We start from the raw sequence: 19322 nt of genomic DNA on the forward strand, positions 1-19322 counted from the left end.
CTCTTCTCTCCTCCTATCATTATCTAAAAATGCATGGCTAGTTCTAACTATGAGTGGGAACTCAGAGACAGCTCGAACAGAACAAAAGAGCAAAATTAGCTTGTAAATTAGCATGCAACACATAACCTGAATTTATGCAATGTGGTGGTGCTGAGAGCAGCCATGGACTGGTGTCTGTGGAAGAGGGTGATAATAAGGCAGCAGATAGTGGTATTTCTCTAGACTGCTCTGCTAGTCACCAGTGACTAATCTGACCCAGATGCAGCTGGTAATGCAGCTGGTAATATGTAAGATGTTGATGAAATTTAGCCATTTTCCAGTACTTTTGTCTATAATGCAAGTGACAGCCCTCAGCCTTTGGAGACATCCTGATCAAGAAGGAGGAAGCTGTAAGAGCCCTTCTTCAGAAGGCCTTCCCTCCCTGGGCTGTCATCCCCACCTCTTTGGGGATGCAACAGCAAATGGAGGTGGGACATATTCCCTCCCCTGCAGTGGATAAGGCGCACATGTAATGATGTTCCCTGAGCAAATTGTGCAGAGCCAAGTTCTGGAAGGCACCGTAAAGGAAGAGGGAAGCCATATGATTCCACCATGCCTTGGCCATGGTGGCATAAAGCACCTGCAGACAGTTAGTTCCATGTCTGTTAGAGGTCTTCTTAAGATGAAACTCTTCAGGAAAACTCTGTTTTTCCCATCTGTGTCAGAGCAAACCCACTACCTCCAAACAGCTCCATAGGGACTGCCAGGAAGAAGCAGGACATCAAAATATGAGTGCTATGATTGCCCTTTGAGTCCCTTGTCAGACAACTCCCTGGACATTCTGGTCAAGGCCAAGGCCCTGTACCCCCTATACTGGGAACAGGCCATCAACCCAGCAGCCTTAATGCCTTCTGTCCATCCTAGGTGACTAACAGTAAATTATCTATATCACTGGTAGTCTCAAGTAGCTCTCTGGGGGCTTGGAGAAGACTCACAACTCTTCAGGTCTCTTCCTATACATTCTGGGACTCAATGAACTCAACAGAATATCTGTTGCAGCCAAGGTGTAGGGTAATCTCATAAATCCTCTTCAGCCCTACTGTATGTAGTTTAGTGCATATTATCATGTTTGACATCTCCAGTTATAGTAATCGCTTCAAAAAATGTATTTTTGCAATGTCAGTAATTAATCAAACGCCTTTGTTGCATTAGCCATAATAGTATATTTGGGTTCATGTTCTTAGGTGTTCTTCTTTATAAACCTCTCTCGTGATGTGTGCCTCCTCCTTAGCAATCAGTCACTACAGATGCTTTTACACTGCTGATAAGGTGTTAATGGAAAGGCTATGAAATACTTTTTTTTCCCCTCATATCAGACTGGGATCTAAAAGAGTTGGGATCAACATCAGGTCTGCTTTGCAGCTGCAAATATTGGCTCTGCTCTTTGGGCCCTGTAGCTCATGACTGACTGTAGAGCTTGTGCACAGCTTCCACACCCTCTACAGTGCAGAGCTTCCTCTGCAGCTCCCATCCCAACTTCTACTTCTGTCTCACACCTTGTGTGAGGCCTCTTGCTGGTTTTAATAGGAAGAGGATCAGTCCCTAGAGGTAAGAAAAACCCCTGACAGTCTGTAAAGGTAAAAGATCGAATCGAATCAAAGATCAAATCAATAAGGTTGGAAAAGACCTCAGAGATCATCAAGTCCAACCTATCACCCAACAGCTCGTGACTTCTAAGCCATGCCTTCAAGTGCCATGTCCAATCCCCTCTTGAACACCTCCAAGGATGGTGACTCCACCAGCTCCCTGTGCAGCACATTCCAGTGGCCAACAACTCCTTCTGTGAAGAACTTTCTCCTCACCTCGAGCCTAAACTTGCCCTGGTGCAGCTTGAGAGTAATGAGTGAACAGACTATGAGGGTTTTGTGAAAAATAGAAGGAAAATAGAAAGGATATCCAACCCCAACACTGCATGTGTATTAATCTGGGAGTCACAAAGGTGAAGATACATCTGCAATACATGTCATTACATATTTCCCTCAGAGCTGGTCTGTTGAGACTTCGTCTGTCACAGCAATGCTCACTGAACATGAAGCTGACTGTTGAAGCCTGGTTATTTGGGTTTACCAAGTTTATTACTATGTAATTCAGAGCCAAGAGGGCCTTTCTCTTCTTCTCCTTTCCTTTTTGCCCTGGGATAATTATTTTTATATATTTTAAATCAAGCAAAATAAATTAATTCTGGCGTACTTCTGGGAGTAAAATAAATGTATAAAATACTTGGCAAACAATGTTTGCCTAAACATGCATGCAGAAAGCAAGTTCTTGCAATTATGGTTAATACAAAATTAAATCATGTTATAGAGGCCTCCAGCATGATTTCTAGCATGATAATGATGAGAGGAGAAGATTAGTCTTATCACAGTCAGAGCTCGTAGCACTGAGATTTTTAGTAATTCAAAAACAGCTTCATTGCTACGATGCACTCAGACTGCTTATCTTCAGCAAGATGCTGATAAATACCATACTTTGCAAAGTGAGGTAAAGGAGAGATTTTCTGCACCACTTTAAGCCCCAAAACAAGCTGCTGAAGTGCAGGTATAATTCCCACCACGTGGAGTAGCCCCACAAGCTCCACTGGGAAATGTTGTGTGCCTAGAGGTGCACAGGTGCTGCTCATTACCTGGGTGCTTAAGTCCTTTGGTTTTCTGGTTTGTGGGGTTTTTTGGTTGTGTGTGTTTGTTTGTTTGTTTTTTGGAATGAGGCCTTATCTGAACCTCCTGCTGCTCCAAGGTGCATCTGCCTTGGGAAGGCCAGGAAGTCTCCAAGAAGAGCCTGGCAGAAGTCTGGAGCAACCCTTGCCCCCTCTTTCTCTTAGTGAGGAACTGCAGTGCAAAAACCAGAGCTAGTCAGTCATAGAATTGTTTTGTTTGGAAAAGACCTTTAAGATCATCAAATCCAACCATTATCTATCAAGTCTGGTGCTAAACCTTGTCCCTTAGCACCATGAGCTGCATAGTTTCCCTATTTTCCATGAGCAGGTAGTTGGAGCTCTTCTCAGCTGCTTGGATCCCCACAAGTCCATGGGACCAGATGGGATCCATCCTAGGGTGCTGAGAGAGCTGGCAGATGAGCTGGCTAAGCCACTCTCCATCATTTTTCAGCAGTCCTGGCTCACTGGAGAGGTCCCAGAGGACTGGAAGCTGGCCACCGTGGTGCCCATCCACAAGAAGGGCCAGTTGGATGAACCAGGGAATTACAGGCCTGTCAGCCTGACATCAGTGCCAGGCAAGATTATGGAACAGGTCATCTTGAGTGCTATCACACAGCACTTACAGGATGGCCAAGGGATCAGGCCCAGCCAGTATGGATTTAGGAAGGGCAGGTCCTGCCTGACCAACCTGATCTACTTCTGTGATCAGGTGACCCGCCTGGTGGATGTGGGGAGGCCCATGGATGTAGTCTACCTGGACTTCAGCAAGGCCTTTGACATAGCAAACTCCTGGCCAAGCTGTCAGCCCATGGCTTGGATGGGAGCACACTGCATTGGGTAAGGAACTGGCTGGAGGGCCGAGCCCAGAGAGTGGTGGTGAATGGTGCCACATCCAGCTGGCAGCCAGTCACTAGTGGTGTGCCCCAAGGATCAGTGCTGGGCCCTGTGCTCTTTAACATCTTTATTGATGATCTTTATTGATGATCTGGATGACGGGATTGAGTCCATCATCAGTAAGTTTGCTGACAACACCAAACTGGGGGCAGGAGTTGGTCTGCTGGAGGGTAGAGAGGCTCTGCAGAGGTTCCTCAACAGGCTGGACAGATGGGCAGAGTCCAACGGCATGAGATTTAACACATCCAAGTGCCGGCTTCTGCACATTGGCCACAACAACCCCATGCAGTGCTACAGGCTGGGGTCAGAGTGGCTGGAGAGCAGCCAGGTAGAGAGGGACCTGGGGGTACTGGTCAATGGTAGGCTGAATATGAGCCTGCAGTGTGCCCAGGCAGCCAAGAGGGCCAATGGCATCCTGGCCTGCATCAAGAACAGTGTGGCCAGCAGGAGCAGGGAGGTCATTCTGCCCCTGTACACTGCACTGGTTAGGCCACACTTCGAGTACTGTGTCCAGTTCTGGGCCCCTCAGTTTAGGAAGGATGTTGACTTGCTGGAACGAGTCCAGAGAAGGGCAAGGAAGTTGGTGAGGGGCTTGGAACACAAGCCCTATGAGGAGAGGCTGAGGGAGCTGGGGTTGCTTAGCCTGGAGAGGAGGAGACTCAGGGGTGACCTTATTGCTGTCTACAACTACCTGAAGGGAAGTTGTAGGCAGACGGATGTTGATCTCTTCTCCCAGGCACCCAGTACCAGAACAAGAGGACACAGTCTCAGGCTGCACCAGGGGAGGTTTAGGCTGGAGGTTAGGAAGAAGTTCTATACAGAGAGAGTGATTGCCCGTTGGAATGGGCTGCCCAGGGAGGTGGTGGAGTCACTGTCATTGGAGGTGTTCAGGTGGAGACTTGATGACTTGGTGGGGTGCTTGGTGCCGTGGTTTAGTTGTTTAGGTGGGTTGGATTGGTTGAGGGGTTGGACATGATGATCTTGAAGGTCTCTTCCAACCTGGTGGTGGTTGTTGTTGTTGTTGTCGTTGTTGTTGTTGTTGTTGTTATTATTATTATTATTATTATTATTATTATTATTATTATTATTATTATTATTATTATTATCTTTTAAATGCCTCCAGGGATGGGAATTCAACCACCTCCCTGGGGAGCCTCTTTCCGTCATGCCCTGGTAGAAGGTGAAGTCAGCAGAAACTGTTTTATTGCTGGGCATGGTGTGGATCCTTATACATCTATATTCCAAAATCTGTGTGGCACAGATTGAAGATGGTGCCTGTCTCAGAAGAAATGTGACAGAGTGTGATGTCTTACATCTCAATGAGGTCCTGACAGAGTGATGTAGCCAGTGCTGTCTGGCCATGTAGACCCTACATCCATTCTATCTTTTTTCCTGTCTCTGTTTGTCTTTTGCAGGACCCTTGACCACATAGTACCAAGTTCCTCATTTTTGTTGATTTTGTTGTCTATTTCTTTAACTTGATCCCAGTGAATGTCTGCCCCCAGTGGCAGAGACAATCTTCTCTTCTGGGTAACCTAAATAACACGTGACAGCAGGATATGAAGAAATGCAGGATACAAAGAATTACAGCCTCCAAGCAGCCATGGTGTGAATTAGACTAGCTGGAAAAGAGCCAGGCTGCAGGAACAGAAGTGCTGAGTCAGACTGCGGGGTCACCTAGATCATATCCTGTCTCTGACCAGCCCATAGCGGATACTCAGCAAAAGAGCTTAAGAGCAGGGCAAGTACACCGATATTTCCTCCATTCCATCCTTCCAGTTTCTGGCAATCTGGAGTTTAGGGACTTCCTGAGCCAGGGCTGCATCTTCATCTCTGCATTCTAGGATCCTTTGATGGACTTTTCTTTAAAGAATTTTCTAATTGCTTTTTTAACCCATTTATACTTTTGGCCTCCACAACATCCTGTGGCAACAGGTGTCACAATGTGGTTATGCATTGGGTGTTTTGCTTTAAACCTGACACAATCACATAAAGCCACCCCAGTCCTTGTGCTGTGACAGACACTTTTTATCACATTTTCTGTGACACAACTGATTTCACATAATTTTCTCATGTGCCACCTCAGAAGTCTCCTCTCCAGCTGAATAGTCCCAGCCCATATGATACCTCTTTATTTTGAAAGCTTTCTGTGGCTTTAATCACCCCTATTGATCTCCTGTGAGCCTTTCTGGTCCTGCTCTGTTTTACCTAGACACAGCCAGCAGCCCCATCTGCAGTGGTGAAGAGGACACACAGCATCAACGTAAACAGCAATGCAGAGAAGAAGACAAGAGTCTTTTTATTTTGTCTCTTTCTTTCCTAATAGTTCCTGATGTTCACTTTTTCTCTCTGAGTGCTGCTGGACCCTGAGCTGCATACTTAACATCACTATCCACAGGGACTGCAGGCTGTCTGTCCTGACTGGCAAGAGCTAATGTGTTTTCTATTACTGTGCAGGCATTGTTAGGCTGGTGGGTTTTTTTCCCTGTAAACATGAGTTTGCATTTGTTATGGTGAAACTTTATTTGCTATTTTATCGTTTGCTAGTGTGGGATTGCGATCACTGGGAGAGAGAGATTTTCTGCAGCTCTTCACAACAAGCATTAGTTGTTTTACTGTTCACAGGTAACATTAGCTTTTCAGTAACCTAGGCAAGATTATTGGTGGGCTAATGCCTAGAGTCTCACCTCTAAGGGTAATATTGGACACAAGCCATCAGGCTTTGGATTCTGTGCCTGTATGATACTTTTCTGGACCAAAAACTTGTTGGATATCCCAAAAGGATAGATGACACCAACAGACTCCCTCATTTCTTGAATAACAAACACCAATACTTACCTCATCATACTACAGGGCGTACAGGGTTGAAATGCCTGATTAGTGAGATGACTGTAATGCACACGCTTGGGGCTATTCCAGGCACTGGAGCTAATCCAGGATGTGTGGTACAGTGATGGGCCTGAAGCTATGTGGGCTACAGATTGAATTCCAAGTTGAAATTAAGCTATCGATTTTCTTTATGAAGCTTTAAATATCCTAGGATGCTTATGTTTCGAAGGCACGCCTCTCTCGATGCTGATCTGTGTCAGTGGCAAGAAATGTGCAGGTGTAACCTTGAACTCCCACTGGTTACTTCTTGTTTCTGTCTCATCCCATAAGTTGGGGTCTTCTTTCCCCTACAGTTTGACTCTAAATCCTAGGGATGCTGTGGAGGACCCACTGATTGACTGCTGCACTGGGAAGTCGGGACACAGTGAGGCTGGGGATGATTTTTGAGGTTTACATTTGATGAAGATTGGCCATTGCAGGGCAGGAAGAAGAAGTTGACTTTCCTTGTGGCAGATGCTGGGAAGGCAGAGCCAGGATAGGTTGTTTCCAATGGGAGCTCATGGTATGAAATAAATAAGGGGAAAGTGAGAGTGAAAGACACATTGTATAAGATGTACAACTGGCGAGATGCCATCATAAATATTCATTGAGTATGTTAATTAGCAACTATTGCCGTTACTCATTAACTAATTTATTCAACAAATAACATTCAGGCGACTCTAGAACACTGCATACTGTTACTGCTAAAAGGGATATCAGTTTCCCTGGCTGTCACCTGGAGACATTGATACTCCCCCATCTTTGCATGTACTTTGATATGTGGAGATGAAAACTGCTGCAGGGGGCCAATGGAGCACAGTATATCACTTATAGAGTAGGATAAGTCCAATCTTATTCCCAGTAACATTCATAAGGGATTTAAATCATTAGTTCAACCTCAAATGGAAAAGAATGGCAAGTCCATGGCAAGACTTCTGTTTGCATGTCTGCAAAGGAATGGATGGGGTCCTCTGTGAATTAACTTTTTTTTTAAATGAGAGGAATCAAAAGTGGAATAAAGAGTCAGCATAGGGGGTTTCCACTGAAAAAGACCTGCCTGTCGAAACTGCAGCTGATAGCAAAGGGTCTCGGAAGAGGTTGGCACTACTAAGTGAGTCAATACAACAGAAGATTGAATTGAGTGTTGAAAAACAATCTAAATATTACATAAGTAATGGGGGCTCCTGATATACCTATTACAATCAGGAAAGAGAAACGAGCCACTGAGGATGGTCTTGTGAAACCATTAGTGCTCAATGGTGATCAAACAGACAGATGAGATGGTAGTAATTATTTGAAAAAGAATACAGAAAAAAAGGGAAACTATTATTAAGCCATTTCTTAAATCCGAACATTTTCAAATGGTCTGGTCCTGCCATCTCAGAAGCGTAGAACAGAACTAGACTGTATCTGAAACTGATAGAAAAGAGTATGATAATTGTGGAGAAATAACTTCTATACAAAGACTGAATAAGTACACTGGAATCTTCCTTACAGACAAGTGATGATGAAAAGCAACATCTGAGAAAAAGGTTTTACATCCCAAATAGCATAGAAAAGGTAAATAAAGACAGCTGTTCTTACAATAGAAGAACTGGGGGATATGCAACGAAATGATAAAGCAGCAAATTCAAATAAAAAGAAATACTGTTTCATACCATGTCTAATGGATTTGTGGAACTCCTTGTCTAGGCTGTTATGGAGACCAAGAATATAAATGGTTTCAGAAAAGGAAAAGAAACATTAATGATTAAAAATCCTTTAATATTTGCCAATTTTGAAAGCTTAAGAAGTTGTTGATTTCCAGGAACTGAGAGGAAGCTGTGTCCACAGGATGGTTTCTGTATTGTGTCCTGCTTTGGATTCTTTATGCAAAACTGTCAGAGATGGTTCATGGGTGACCTTATATAAGATTTTTTATGTTGATGATCTGCAGTAAGGATTGTAATCCTTTAGATCTCCCTTAGAGCCTCTCTAGCTAGTCTTTGGAGAGGAGCTAAAGGATTAACAAAAAAATGATCCATCCATCCGTCTGTCCATCCATCCATTCATTCAGATAATGTGTCATTCAGAAATGGCTTAAAGCTTTATAGTGTATCTTTGCACTACTAAAGAGAAGCGTGCCTTGATGTGCAATTGAGCCACCAGTGGTATGTTGTCATATACAGCAGATGTGGGTTGTGCCATGGTACTAATAACTCACCCAGATAAAGCAGTGGGCTGCACTGCTTGCACCCACAACACTATCTCTGCAGCAAAGTACTTGGGCAGCACTGAGTGTACTGCTACATTCAGGCATGGCAGTAGCATCGCCAGGTGCCGGGCTGTGAATTGCTGCACTAACAGGCTGTTAAGGCATCCCTGGTATGAATTTGGCCCATTTTAACTTTGTACCTGTGCACAGCACTTAGACTGGCCCAGGGACCATTTCTAGTAAGTGGTTATCATGTGAACACATTAAGCTAGATAGCTTGCTAGCACAGATAATGCCTTTCCATGCCAAATGACCGCAATGTCAAGGAACACTGCTGGGCATGTTTAATTTACCAGTGTACTTGTAACTTCTCTGTGTGGATTAAATTACAGGATTAGGTCTACAAGGAAAGGGAAGATGAATTTGTAAATCAAAGTGGTGCAAATTTGTTGCCTACAAAGGGCAACATTTTCATGTGAGGCTGAAGGAAGAGAAGCCATTCAAAGAATCCCCCAAAGAGTCTTATCTCAGGTATAAGAAATAAGTGCATTTTGGAACTGCATCACTAACGATGGTAGGATGCTGAACTGGAAAGTGAAGGAGCTGGAACAAAGTCTCAGGGACTCTGAATCTCAAGGGGGAATGGCCTGGAGGAAAGTACTGACAAATAAAAAGGAAATAAAGGAGCAAATGAAAACATAGCTGATATTTATGCAGTACCTGAGCCAATGACATCCTATCAAGGTTTCTTAGAACTGGTGTATTTTAAATAAAATACAAAGTGAAGTAAAAAGGCAATCCAAGTCCAGCCCCTTCAACAAGTTGCAGTATGCGGAGAAATATGTATGAAATCCTTTGATGGGGGTTTAAAGTATGAGATAAAAGTGTTGTTGAGAAAACAGTATTCTTCTGTCTGGTCCATCATCACCAGTGACTTTCATCACCAGTTGGTTGTGGTAACTGCCTGGTGTTTGATACTGCCAATTTTTAAGGTGATTGAAACTGAGAGAGATGATGTAAATGTGTGCTGTTCTCAAAGTGTCGGTTGCTTTTTATTAAAGCATGAAAAATTTCTGTCAGCTGACATTACTCAAGCTTAAGCTGACAGAAAGCACTGCATGAAAAGATAATAGCTGGCCCTCTTCCTGTATTAGCAGGTTGCAATGACACAAACTTAGACTTTCAAAGGAGCTTGAAGCTTTTCTTCCCAATGTGTACCATGCTCTAACTTTGGAGCAGAGTAAATCTGCACCAAGCTTTGTGCTCAGAGCTGTAACATTTTCTGGCGTGGGGCAACGAGAGCGGTGAAATGGATCTTGCATGCTGCTTCTTGTAGCAAAGGAGGCACGGTGTGTGAGACGAAGAGCCAGGGCTGGTGAGAGGACTCTGTGTAGCACAGGAGCAAGGCTGGAGGGACAGAAGCTGGCCCAGCAGCACTCAGTTTTTGTACTAGGAGTTTCTCTGGGCTCCACTTCAGAAAAGCTTCCCCTGCTTTCCTCTTTTAATTTGCACACAAAATGTTTTCTCACAACACACACACACTTCTATTATTATTATTTTTGGTAATACTCTCCAGGTTTATTTTGAATTTGATGCAATGGCTCACACCCAGCAAAGCTCTCTCTTTAATACAGTGAAGAGTCTTGTCTCTGGATAAAGTCCTCATGGCAGAAGATTTTAGACTAGCCCAGGGAGGGAACAGGGGAAAGGGATTGTTTTCTTTTGAATAAGAGGAACATGTATCCACGCATCAAGATTTGTGCAGCCTACACTTAAAACCCCCGGAGAGTCCCTCACAGGGAGGATGCCACCTCAGGGAGAGTCCATCTATCCCTCCAACCCCCACATGTGCTCGCTCTGGTTGCAGAGGAAGTTTACCTCTGCATTTAAATAGCTGCAGCTCCTGGCTCCAAATCCACCCAGCCTCTCTTGCCCCCTGTGGGAAACTGCCCCCCAGCTTGGCTCCCCACATGTGGGAACTGGCTTCCCCCACAGCAGGAAAGGGGAATGCCAAAGCCCCTGGGGCAACTGAGTGTCTGGAGAGTGTCCATTATCCAAGCACAAGCCCCCATCCATCATGTTGTCAACATGGTGAAGTTTGACTAGAGGGGCTGGAGAAAGAAGAGAGTTGGTGTTTCACATCTGAGAGGTGTGCAGGGATATCACAAATCCTAAAGTATCTGCAGAAAGTCAAGCCCATCTACAGGTGTTCAACACCCTACACCTCCCCCTCTGCTCTGCAGCAGGCAGCCTGAAGACAGCACAGGAGATTTGGTATGGTTCTAGTCTTTTCTTGCCTTTACAGATAAGCTTTGGGACAGAGCTGCTTGGTGGCTCTGCCTTGCCCATCCACCTGGCATCCCATGGGGGCACCATCTACAGTATGTGTCTTCACTAAGATCCAAAAGGAAAGAGTTTAGACAATGAGATTACCTTTACATCTCTTCCCTTGGGAAGGCCTGTTCAAGACATTACTGTCCTGGATTAATTCAGGCCAAATAATTCTGTAACTGAGTTTGTAACAGAGGTGAAGGAAGTGAATGTTGTTACTCTCCTTCTGAGGGAGATGTATTCCAAATAATGGCAAATACTGTAATTTCTAGATGATATCTGTACTTCTTATCCTTCCTCAATCCTGTTACTGGAATAAAACTTACCCTTTAGTAGCACTGCTTATAAAAATCAGCCCCCCTTTTGTTCAGAGCAAAGACAGACGTGGTTGTCTGTTTTGTCTGCTGTGATATATGAAGACTTTTTAATGTCCCACAAGGAACATCTCTTTAAAGCAGCCTGTCAGCTTTGAATTTTAATCCATTAGGCTACAAAATATATAAAAAATGAACAGAAAGTGTCTTTTTAAAAGCTACTGTCACTTAAGTTGTTTCAGTATTTATATATTTAGCAGTACAAAAATAATGAGCTTGCCTATTATGAAGGAGTTTATTTGGTGCCACTTTTCCTCACAGCTTTGTTGGGATCTGATTGCCCATCTACAATGTACTGGGGTAAATAGTGCCATTTCATACAAATTAGCTACAAGGCACATCTTGGATTTCCAATTGCTTGCATTCATTGTTCCATTCACAATATATGGTGTCCCGCTCACTCCCTTTTGAATAAGGACAAATAATTTTACATATGCAGGTCATCAGATAGCTCAAGACTATTCTATCTTGACTGCATACTGAAGGACCGTACTCAGAAATCAGTCACATGGATTCCCCCTTCTGCCTCATTGTCCACACTTCTTGACAATCAGTCAGTTGTCTGTCTTGGGTTTTTTTGCCTGGAGCAGCTGAGTAAAGCCACATGCTCTCTGGATAATCAAACAGCTGATCCTCGAAGCATGCGTTGCCAGTCGTGACTCAGTAGATATGGGGACACTGTCGCTAGCTGGCCTCATGATATGCTCCTTGTGGCTAGTGAATAGGCAAAGCACAAAGGGATGAGGAAAAACATTCTGGGCACATGCACAAACCAAAAGTGTGGCACTGCAAAGCATATCTTTGTCTATAAGAGACATGTAGTCATCAGGCAGGTCTTCATTTGCTGCACCTGGGTGTTGCATTCTTGAATTCAATAGGCCTGCAGCTCTGTATTTCACCATTCAGATCTTCTGTGTCCCATATTTCAAATGCTTAACTTTTCCAGAGGTAACTTGCTGGAGATCCATTGCCCAAACTAAGAACAGAAAACATGCACAGAGACCCCATTCTTCCTTTTAATGAGATGCCATTTAACTAGTTTCTAGCAGAATTTTCAAGCCTTGCAGATCTCACATTCTGATTACATCAGTCAGCATATTGCTCTTTGGCAAAGGCCACCAGCTTCAGGAGCTTGCTGCTTTCACTAACAGTAGCAGAGAGTACCTACAAAACAGGGTGACAGGCCTAAATAAGCAAGTTAGATGCAAGGAGCCAGATCCTTGGCCCAGCTGGAGCTGCTTTGCCCAGCTCCAGCAGCACAAAGCTGTCACCAAGCCAGCCCAAACAGCTGTTGGAGGATTCCCTTGGCGCAAAAGAATTCCTGAATGGCAAAGAGCCATTAAAGCAACTCCTACACAATCTCACTCACTGGTCCCCAGAAATCCCTGACAGCTGGGACAGCACAATGGGGCCAGAAGCACCTGTTACCATTCAGAGCAGCCTAAAAGCTGCTCTATAGGGCAATGAATGGCAAAATTAGCACCCAGCATCTTTGGGAGCACACAGAGGCCTGCCTTTATCACCTCGCATCCACAGCCGGAGGTGCACCGTGGGAATATTTTTTCAAGGCATTGCTATGGTAGAGTCAGAAACTTAAGGCAATCCATGTGTGCCCATGCTTTCTGATGTTTGTGTTTGAGGAGACTTGGAGCAAGAGAAGAAGGAAGTCTGGAGCTCTGCAAGAGGAAGGAGCCTGGAAGAAGTGTCAGGTTTCACAGCTTGGCATCGTATGGGCCCACTGGAAACCTCAGATGTTGCCCCACTGGCAACCTTTCCATCCAGAAATTTGGAGCCATCTATTCTTAAAGCAAATATTGTAGCTTGGCACCTTATTTACTTTGGTGTTTCAGGTGAAACCCAGGGTTTTCTGTCAACTTACAGTCCCAGCCAGGCTTACCAAAATCTTTCCCTTCATCTTGCTTGGTCTCACATCAGCTGGTCCTTGCCAATTCCCTGCTGTTACTGACCCCAAAAAATCATCTCACTCAAAGCTCTCCTCTCAGACTAATACAACCCCCTTTTCATTCAGTGCCTATCCGCCATAAGGGTTCTCGCTTAGGCATTCTGCTTTACTCATATTTTGGGTCTGACATCTGACCTTCATTAATCCTTTAGCACATGGGAACTGATGAGTCCCCTAGAAACACAGAGATATCCCAGGGGAAGATGCTAGTTTCTCCAAAGGGCCATAAATAGTGTTGTGGTATGTTGCTAGAGAAGGTGTAAAGCAGACTGAAACCACTGGTGACACTCAGGTTTGGGGACTAACGTTTAGGCCAATTTATCTTTTTTTTCTAGGATTAAATTGTGTCTGAATTTCTAAAATAAAACCTGTTTAAATGGTGCATAATGAAAAATGAAGGAATAATTTCTTGTTTGTATTTCATCACACATGCCCTGAATTCCAAATAAATAAATAAAATCCATCTTTGTTAATAATCCTTTCCTAGTGCTCATCACAGGATTCATCTTCAGCTCTAGACAGGCTTCACTCAAATGACAGTATCAGCATCAAGATTTTGTGCAGCATCTGAATGGAGCATTGTCTCTGTGCTGTGCTCTTAACATGCTCTTGCTCTTATTAATTGGGTACTTAATAAGAATTTGTGAGGAATCCACCTTTCATATACTGCCAATGTGAAAAGGATTAATATTGAAGAGATCTAACAAAGGACACAAAGACAAGCCCTGACCCGGAGACCTCATAATCAAGGGTTCAGACAATGCACAACAGGTGAATACCCTGGTAGGATAAATGGAGACAGGAAGGAGGAATGGAAGAAAAGTGCATTTGCCTAAGCTAATAATCACAGTGATCTCAAGAGTCACAGGTGGTCACTAGCTGAACCCATGATTCAACAGCCAAAAAAGTTTAGTCCAAAAGCTTAGATGATGAATGCACTCTGTGTGAGCACAATTCAAAGCATTTTAAAGCCAATGGAAAGGCTCCCATTAATGAGGTTTGAGGAGCTGAAATATTTACTTCTTGGTTTTAATCATTACTGGATGCAAAACTTGTGGATGCAATAAAGACAGTGGGTTTATGGCATGTTGTAATCCCTCAGTAACTATTTTCAACAAATACCTTTGTGTTCTCCAGGTGATAAATTATCTCTTTCCCTCTGAACCACAAGATCTAATGTCCTTCTGGACTCCTCTTCTGAAAATCCCTTCTGACATGAACAAGCCACAGGCACCAACCACCTTTCATCTCAAGTAGTATTGTTTTTTGATGTATTAGCTGAACGTAGAGTAATAGTTTTCAAACCATACCTAGTTTTAAAGATTGCTGTTTTCTGAACTGAATTTTGGTGATGTGCTTAAAAACTTGTCTAACCTTTCCAAGCACAATGGCTGGTTTAATAAAAGTTATTCCTTCTCCCTACTAATTTTGACATTCCTAACTATTAATTGGATACTTAGAAATTGTGGATTCGTGCCTATTCTGGAAAACTTATTCCAAATGCAAAGCAAGTCTAGCATTTAATTCATCAAGTTATACATTGCAGCTCAGAAGACAGTCAACCTGAATAATGCAGGTGGCATCAGGTAAGCATGCAATTAGGGAGAGATCAGAAAAAGTGGAGGAGGACAAACAATATTCTGTTTAAAAAGAAAAGAACATACTTTAAGCTGCTGATGAAAACCCACTTATTCCAACAAGGGTATGTCACCAAGATGTTTCAAGATGAGATAAGAAATAATAGTTGTGACTAGCAGACTACTGGTTTTGCAGGAAAGGAAGAGCTTGCAAGCATCTTTGTTTTGGACAGGTCATATAATCCCTCAGTATATGCCAGAGGGGCATCATCACAGAATAAATCTCTGAAAAGAAAGTCCTCAAAAATGTCATGCAATGCGTAGTAACCAGCAGAAGTAACCAAATGCAAGGCCACTGGAAACAGACAGCCAGCTCCTGTTTGCATTGCAAGGACCTGCTGGTCTAAGCACATCAGGCAGTGCACGGAGATGTCCCTGCCTCACCCAGGTTTTACTAACGAAAGCCCTTGCCTTGCTCTTCTCGGTTAACGCATTTGCCTCTGAGCTGAGGGTGCAGGTGAAACAAGTGGCACTGCCAAAAGCGCAGCTTTCCTGATACAAGCTAATTCACAAGGTGTTTTGCTGATGCAGAATACTGTTAAAGCTGAATTGGCAGAGCAAAGGGATGTGGACCTGCTCTGAGAGAAGCTGGCAGGTTTGCATACTGTGTATTATCCCTTTCCAACCTTCTCTTCTGAATAAAAAATGGAGTGGAATCTAATTTCCTCTCTGAATAAAACATGAATATAGATAAGACAATGTAAAGACCCAAAGACCACAGCAGCATACCTTCTTGTTCTTCTTACTATTCAACATCATGGCAGCTCACATATAGAGCAGCTCTAGAAACCATCTGTCATTGAGCAGCTCTTTATTCAAATGAAATCAACTGTGAAGTAATCATGGTTCTCATTTTTATTATCTCTCCTTACAGTGAACTTGATTAAAATCCAGCACACGGTATGCAAACAGGCTGTTGTAAATTTGTACTCTGACAAAAGGGGAAAGAAAGTGATCTGCCCACGTGCCTAGAACTTTGTCATTATACATGGGGACAAAAAAAGGAAGGGGCATACTGCGTTGCATAAACAAGTTTGTCTGTACACAAACTGTCCTAGCCCTATACAAAGGCCATGTCTGCTGCATGACACCATCAGGGGGACCAAGGAGAAGCTAAATTTACTAGCATATATAAAAGCCTTGAGCATGTTCTGAATAAACCAGATAGCCTGGCTTCAGCAGCACATGCTTTAAAGTCTTTTGCCCAGGAGGATGATCTGAGCTTGAGGAATGAACTCAAACCAGACGTGATTCTCCTTTCACTTCTGGCGGTGTAAATGGGGAGTGATTCCATTGTATGCCTGGTATGAATGAGACTGGGAAACAGTCCCAATCAGTCAATCATTCCCTGCTTTGTCTATTCATTAAACCCCTCTTCTCCTCTGCACAGATGGCCAATGTACTATTGTACTGGCCAAGTTAAAAAAAAACCACACAAGCAATAAATGTTTGTTTTTCATGAGGGGCATATTAGCCTGTTTCTTCTGATAAGGCTTAAGCTGTACATATACACATACATGTAAGCAGATACAGATATATAGACGTATATGTATGCAGAATGTATATCATAAATGCACACAAAAATATGTGTGAATGTATTTATGTATCCTGCCCTCATGCCCACAGATTTCCCAGCACAAAAAGTGATTTTTTTGAACATTGTAGTAGCTAACACAGTGTTAACAAACCTATCTCTATGCCTTGGAAAAGGCACAGCCAGAGAGGGAGATTGTGAGTGACACAAGTTTAGTAGAGACGCAGGTCACCTAAACCCAGGAATGTGTCCATGCGTATAGTCATGAAGTACAGAGGCTGTACTGCAGCTCCTGGGACTGATGGCTGCAGACAGCAAGCACTGGACTGGAAAAGTGGAGGATGGAGGAGCAGAATATGGGAACAGGCAGACATGGGATGCCATGCAATTCCTGCCAGTTTCCTGTGGTGTGACCATAGAAGAGATGGTGTCTGTCTGACAGCAGTCACCCATGAGACAAGAGCTGTGGAAGTCTGGGTATTAAACCCATCTCTCCTTAGGCCTAGAATGCTCACATATCAAGACTCTATACTTTCTTCTAGCAACATTTTATAGAATAATTACCTGAGATTAACATTTACACAGGTTTCAGTTCACCCCAGAGTATGAGGAATTATACCACAGAGTCATTGCAACTTTTTTATTTTAATGTTGAAAAAGACCTTGAAGATCATCAAGTCCAACCATTAACCTAGCACTGCTATGTCTACCACTAAATCATGGCTCTAAGTGCCACATCTACACATCCTTTACATATCATCAGGGATGGTGACTCAATCACTTCTCTGGGCAGCATGTTACACTGCTTGAAAATCCATTCAGTTAAGAAATTTTTCCTAATGTCCAGCATAGACCACCTCTGGCACACACAGTGTGCTCTTGTGTTTGCCAAAATGTTTTATACTATTCCCATCATAGCAAGATTATGAGGGTTATCCAAGTCTCCCTCTGAGTGCTACAGTCTGAGCAAATGCAGCTGTACCTTGCACCCAGACAGGGGTTTCTTATTAGCTGGCATGAAGAAATTGACAAACTTCTTGGACAGGTTATGTCATGATAAAGGTGTGCACAAGTTCATGTGTGATGGGCTGTATACATAGCCTGTTCAGCAAGTACTAGCCACATAGATGGATCTCCGCTTTTTAAAGTATAGTTAAGGACAAAACTTGCTTGTGATAACACTAGGTTTGTTGCTTCAGTAAACCTCTTAGGCTGATAGCCTTTTGTGCCAACCCCTGCTTAGGTTTGCCCTGGGTAGATCCTAGGAATAGATAGTCTGTAATGTCCTCAGCTCAATTATTCTGTCGTTGTGTGGACTGGAGGTGTCTGTGGGGTCTGGACATGGACATGTCTTCCTAACTTGCAAGCTTCTTGCCTTGGCACCCGGGGACTGATAGTCACAAGAAGTTAGGCACAAGTCATATGTCAATTAAGATGCTTTCTCACATCTTGTACTGAAAAATAGCATACTTTTAATGGTTTGGAGTCTATTTAGGTGTCAAAATGGTGTTCTCCCTCAGTGACTGCTTGGCAGAAAATGTGATGACCCTTGTACACCACTGAAACAACCATGCATGCAACTGATGTAGAACAAGGAATGGAATGCTTCATGCTGCCTGACTGGCCTCTGCTCTCGAGGCAGGGCACTGGGTACAGGTGTTCCTGCCTAAATCATGAGCTACAAGTTATGGGGAACTGTCCTTCTTCCTTACATGCCCTCGATTCCCTGTAGGGTGGATTTCAGAGCCTTATCAAAATGCCAGGGCTAATATCACAGCCTCGTAGAAAACTAGACAAATACTAGGCCTGATAAAATCTTGACAGCTTCATGTAAATTGATGAGTTTTCAAGCCATTTTGGTCTAGAAATTTTGAAACATTCTTTGTGAAAAATCAGCGTGGGGAGCATTGTTTACATGTAACAGGATATTCATGGTAGCTCTGGTGTATGTCATTGTTTCCTGCACAAACAAAATGTTGCCATAGTTCTTCAATGAGTAAAGTGATGCCAATAAAGAGAAAAGAAGGAAAAATCTGAGATAACATGGCACACCTCTGAGTATACAGGATGCAGCTGCAAGAAGAACAAAATGTCTGGTTTGTCTGTGACAGGTAAGAACTCAGGCCCCAAGAAATAAAGGCTTTTACCCAGGCAATAATCAGAGGATGGTGATTAATTTGGAGCCGCATACGAATGCCGAGATTCCTCGGCAATGATTTCATAACTTTTCCCGAGGCATGCTTTGCTGGTACATAAATACAGTATCTTCTTGTGTGCCACTGGGATTTATGTTTCTGTTAGTCACTCGGGGTGGGGCTGTGGGCAGGGTCAAGCAATGCACCTAGAGGTGAAAATGTGGGAGCAGCTCTCCCTCTCACTTTTTTTTTCTGGGGGTTTCATTTGCTACATTTTTAATAATGAAAACCAACCCAAAACAAGAATGCAGCATCTGAAATGTTTAGAAAACACAGGGCCTCGCTTAGATGAAAGCAAACTGTGCTCCCTCATCAGGTGGATGGAAGTCTGCACTCCCCTGTGTTTATCTGCTCCCTGCTAACCTCAGTTCACCTTCATGGCATTCAGGGAATCTTTGCTACAGGGCTCATGTATCAAAGGCTTCAGATTCTGAATGTCTCATCGCTGTGTGTTTCATCCTTCCATTGATCCAGTGGGCTTTGGATGTGGGTCCTTTGTGCATTTTCCAATCAGCACATGGTGACTTTTTTCAGAATTGCTACCTTGTTTTAGAAATGTATAGACTACCCCTCGTATAACCTTGGATTCTACAAAAATACCAGCACTTGGAAACAAATCCCAAGAGTTCCCCTCCACGGC

This window comes from Melanerpes formicivorus, unplaced genomic scaffold (assembly GCF_026170545.1).
Source record: "Melanerpes formicivorus ecotype bairdi unplaced genomic scaffold, bMelFor1.0.p_v2 SCAF_48, whole genome shotgun sequence".
NCBI classification, from domain to species: Eukaryota; Metazoa; Chordata; class Aves; order Piciformes; family Picidae; genus Melanerpes; species Melanerpes formicivorus.